This window comes from Entelurus aequoreus, linkage group LG03, assembly GCF_033978785.1.
Source record: "Entelurus aequoreus isolate RoL-2023_Sb linkage group LG03, RoL_Eaeq_v1.1, whole genome shotgun sequence".
Lineage (NCBI taxonomy): Eukaryota > Metazoa > Chordata > Actinopteri > Syngnathiformes > Syngnathidae > Entelurus > Entelurus aequoreus.
In genome coordinates this window covers 49,893,167-49,898,743 of record NC_084733.1, presented here as the reverse complement: position 1 = coordinate 49,898,743, position 5,577 = coordinate 49,893,167, and the positions used below count along the sequence as shown (strand labels likewise).

Genomic DNA, 5,577 nt, shown 5'->3' with positions numbered 1-5,577 from the left:
ATACTGTACAACCCAAAATGCAAATTCCAGATAGGAAAAAGATTACAAGGTTACTGATGTTTGAAGCACTGCAAAGACAAAACATTTCATTGTTTTATTGTTTTGTTTTTAATGTTTTTACTGTGTTTTATATCTTAAGGTCTGCAATAAAGATTGATGATGATGATTAGAGAATACCATTTTTATTACAGCTCACAAATGCACAAAAATAATCATTCCATTTATAGTACAAGACACACAATACGGTGGAACCTTGATCAACGTGTGTGTAATGAAGCAGAGTTCACCTTAAGAATTAATGTAAACATGAATAATTGGTTCTTGCATCAACAACAGTCCCTATTTTAGTGAAGACACTAATATGTATATCTAAGTATATGAGGTGGTGACTTGTCCAGGGTGTACCCCACCTTCAGCCCAAATGCAGCTGAGATAGGCTCCAGCACCCCCCGCGACCCCGTAAGGGACAAGCGGTAGGAAATGGATGGATGCATATACATATATATACGTGTGTGTGTGTGTGTGTGTGTGTGTGTGTATGTGTGAAAATGTTTGATGACCACAGGCCAATAGTGTTCTAAGATAAACTGAACATTCTTTGTAAAGTTCTTGTATTGGATCTCATTGGACTTGACAGATGTATTTAATGGTCTGACCTAGGGTTGTATGGTATACAGGTATTAGTATAGTACCGCGATACTAATGAATCATTTTCGGTACCGGTCCAGCATTCCCCCGCGTCCGCGTCGAAGTCACGTCATGACATTGCTGGTTTACGCAGACAAGCACGTTCGGTAGCACACAATCACGGAGTACTTACAAGCAGACACAGTGTGTAGACAGAAAAGGGAGAACGGACGCATTTTGGCTTAAAAACTAACGATAAAGGTGAAGTTATAACACTGAAATGCCCTCAGGAAGAGGTGCTTTAAGACATGGCTAGCTAGCTAGCAGCTAACGTCCAGCCGCCGTCATCAGTGTTTTAGCTACTTCTAAATCACTAATCCTAGTCTCCATGGCGACACATAAAGTGAGTTTCTTACAAGTTTCATTATCACTGCAGAACGAGGAGTAGCTAAACATGCTTCACTACACATCGTAGCTCAGCGGCATCAAAATGTAAACAAACGCCATTGGTGGATTGATACCTAACATCCACTGTAATGATATCAAGTGCAAGCACGTATCGAGTCGATACTTCTATGATTACGTTGATATTTTTTTGGCATCACAACATCTTCTTTCATTTTTTTTAAATGTATATTAGGAAATATGTCCCTGGACACATGAGGACTTTGAATATGACCACTGTATGATCCTGTAACTTCTTGGTATCGGATTGATACCCAAATTTGTGGTATTATCCAAAACTAATGTAAAGTATCAAACAACAGAAGAATAAGTGATTATTACATTATAACAGACGTGTAGCTAGAACATGTTGAAACATGAAGTAAGCAGATATTAACCGTAAATGAACAAGTAGATTAATAATTCATTGTCTACCACTTGTCCTTAATAATATTGACAAAATAATAGAATGATAAATGACACAATATGTTACTGCATACGTCAGCAGGTTAATTAGGAGCCTTTGTTTGTTTACTTACTACTAAAAGACAAGTTGTCTAGTATGTTCATTATTTTATTTAAGGACTTAACTGCAATAAGAAACTTATGTTTAATGTACCCTAAGATTTTTTGTTAAAATAAAGCCAATAATGCAATTTTTTGTGGTCCCCTTTATTTAGAAAAGTACCGAAAAGTACCAAAATAGTTTTAGTACCGGTACCGGTACCAAAATATTGGTATCGTAACAACACTAGTTTGACCATTGAATGCACATTTTGTTATGATCCCTGAACACGTGTTCTGTTGAAAGAGGCTCCTCTCATGTCTATCCTCAGTGTCCTGGTGTGGGCTTGCACCTCCCTCTCAACACCTCATCGGTGGCCACTCACACCGGAGACCTCGGCTTCCACTCTTCCTCTGAACATCTCGTGACACCGCCTGTCCTCTGAGGGAGAGAAACACTGAATGTGTTTGTCTTCATGAGCTGATGATTCTTTACACTCTCACCTCCCGTACGGGATTACAGGCGGCCAAGCAGCTGTCGGAGAAGTTTCTTTCCGGCCGACGACAGTTTCCCTTTTCTCTTCGGATAATTCAGTCAACATGCTTTGAACTGCAGACGGGGCAGGACGAAGAGGGATGAGGACTAGAAGGGAGAGAGAAAGCATGTGGGAGGAAACTGGAGAGGGACAAATAAGACCATTTCCACAATGATTTTATGCAGTAGCAGCACTTGTGTTTTTAGCACCACCTGTTGTTTTGGCACTGGCATGACAGCCTGCTGACAAACTGCATTTTGTATGTCCCACTTTTCGTTTGGTTCAGTTCCCCCTCGGTTTTCATATTATGTCTCGGTTATCGTACGCCCAAACATTGCATGTGATAAACTAGTCAGTTTGCCCGTGTTTCATTCTGCCTAATCAGAAACCCTCAGGTTGGTGACTCGGTCTCTGTACTCTGTATTTTTATTGAGTACTACTGCAAAATAAGCCACCCTTGGGCTCCAAGAAAGTTGCGAGTGTTAGCTCTCCACTCGTCACCATCACACACACTCTTCCCACTGACATAAAACTCCAAACATCTTCACCAGATGCCCTTTGAGACACTTGTGATTTAGGGCTATATAAATAAACATTGATTGATTGATTGATTGATGTCTGAAACTGTGGCATAAATCAGAGCAGAGTTTTACACATACAGTAGTTAATGTATTGTAAATTAGATTATTGTATGTTGTGTAACATTTTAACACGTATTCTGTATCCTAAGATCCTCCTGTGGACAGCTGTTGAAAATTTGCAAGTTCTTGCTTTAACACTTAATAGTGCATCTGGTTTGTCCATTGTAACTATTATGTCCATAGCAAACAATTGAATTAATTAACAAATAGGTAAAAAATTATCTATATGCATTTTGTATTATTTTTGTACATGTACAACTATAAATGTTCTCTACCGAATGTTTTTTTGTTTATTTTTTCAGTTAATTTTTTTATGATTTAGGATATTTTCAGTTTATTTATGATGAGTACAACACTCTGAAAAATGTCCCTCTTAAAAATAGTAAAGCAAAATTAATACAAGTTAATTTTTGCTTGAAATAGACTAAAACAGATCTGCCACTGATGCAAGCCAAAATTGTCTTGGTAAGATTTTTTAAAAACATGAGCTTTAAAAACTTAAAAGGGATCATGAAATTAAAGCCTCTTATTAGCTATACTTACTAGTATTGGGAAATTGTGTGTCTTATAACAAACTTGCGATGCTCAAACGTAATATTTTTTCCCTCAGAAGATCTATTGGCGAAAAATACGTTCGTATGTCTCACTCAAAAAGTGTGACTTGTTTTAAGTTTGTTTCGATATTTTGACTAGAAATAAGAAATATATACTTGGTGAGATTGTGAGTTTTTACAGTGTGTTGACAGTTTAAAAATAGCAATATTTAAACTAGTTCCTTATTCCCTTTTATTGCATACAATTGTTTGAAAAAAACAAAGTCAATAGTACATGAGTTAAAATAAGCCAAAACTACTGTTTACTACACATGTAAATCTCTTTTGCCCTCAAAGTCCTCCTGTGTCCAGGAAATTATTCCTTGAACTGTAAACATTAACAAAAACAACAAAATAGGATTTTCAAATTTTTTTATATATCAAGGTAATGACTCTAGTATCGCTCCTATACTGATACTGTTACGAGTGGGGGATCGCAGCTTGCTGCAAGGTTTGTTCCCCCGGGATGCAGACGAACCACTCCGGACAGGACGTGCAGGTAGGAACATGATTTATTGTCGAAATCAAACAAGTACCAAAAAGGGAAAACAAGCCAGAGGAAAAACATGCCGATCGCACTCGAAGCTAAGGCTAACACTTAGCACAGGCTAGAAGACAACAGGTGAGCGTCCCGAACACCAATCAGAGGCAGGTGGAAATAATAAGTAACCATGGTAACTAAAACAAACTCAAGGGTGCACAACAACAGGAACTCAGGGAGTCCAAAACGAACAGAAAACAACAAAAACATGATCCGGGCCACGGATCATGACAGATACTACCCTTTGTATTGATCCTCTTAGATATATTGAACTGACTGTGACAATGCTGACACACCAACAACTGTTATATTATCCTCTATTTAGACTACTATTCATTTACTTGTTCATTTTCTGTTAATACCGGCTTACTTTCTGCTGTAACACAGTTCCATCTACAATTTTTAAACTTTAATAAGCACTTTGTAAAGCACAGTTTTGTTGTTGTTTCAAGCTAGCTTCGCGGTCAGCTTTGATATTAATATGCCTGCTCCTGGCTGGCTCTCGGTGTGTAACATGTTTATACTTGTCCTCCAGTGATAATATTACTTGATAATAATACTTAAGATACCAACAAATGCAGTTTATTTGCCATAATGGAGGTGATAATTGTTAGCTTAGGGGAGCGGCGCCACGCTATGTATGAATACACACACTTAGCTGCTAGACGCTTGTCAGCCGGGGGACTAAAAATAAATACAGTGTCAGCCAGAGGGGATCGGCATTAAAAGACAATAATCGACACATCCCTACTTAAAACCAATACAGAGGATGCGTTTTTTATTGCCTCAATTTTATAGGAACATTTAAACTCTTATCCTTCATGTAAATAAACATTGCCGTTATTATAAATCTCTCTGAAGACTTAATTTTTTTAGATGAGCATACTTGAAAAAATATTGGAGAAGTAATCTCCAATAAAGATCTCACAGAGTGGCTTTTGTCTTGTCGCCGCATTCTTTTTCATACCTTCCAGGTGTTCTGTGGCGCAAGAGCCCGCCCGGAGCCTTGTGGATCACGGCGAGGTCCACGTTGAAAGCCCCCCTTGGCCGGCCCATCAAAGGGTCCATTGAGGAGACAGTGGGCCACAGTGTGGACGCTGGTAATGTGACACCCTCTGACAGTAGATCCACTCAGGGTGGCGCTGACAGAGACCGGGATCATTCAAGTCTACTGGCTGAATGTGATCTTTCTGGTCGTAATCTCACGCAGTGAAATACATGATGATGCTTTTAATACACCGTTCCTTTTAAATAAGCAGATAACATACTGGACAATTTGGAAATACTTAAAATGTATTTACCACAAGATAGGCTAAATAATAAATAAATTAACCCTCAGATTATATTGGGGACTTTTTTTTGCCCTTTGAGGTACATTTCTGCTCTATTTTTGTCCATAACTTTGCTTGTGTTACTACGAATCCAATTGTTTGTTTCAAAGAGTTTTTTTTTTCGTGTTTAATTTTAATATTTTTATTTCAAATCATTTCATATATCAATTACAGCCATATGTAACAACAAAGTCCTCAGGGAGTTAAAAGTGTTTGAATATTTTGTATACTTTTGTTTGCTCACATCACTTATTACTTTCAGTCTTAAATAAAAATAGCAAACATGTCATGTTTTTTTTTTTTTTAAATTGACCATTTTATCCAATTATGTCAGTTTGTTTCTACTTTGAAAAATCTGCA

General features: G+C 37.7%; 1 long non-coding RNA gene across 1 annotated transcript; it reads right to left on the bottom strand.

The window, feature by feature from the left end:
• Positions 1–1,835: 1,835 nt before the first annotated feature.
• LOC133645698 (uncharacterized) lies at positions 1,836–5,144 on the bottom strand. The gene is made up of 3 exons (XR_009825185.1): positions 4,854–5,144; positions 2,080–2,218; positions 1,836–2,017 (listed from the first exon to the last, which is right to left on the bottom strand). It is a non-coding gene; the product is annotated as an uncharacterized LOC133645698 (long non-coding RNA).
• Between the last annotated feature and the right edge of the window lie 433 nt (positions 5,145–5,577).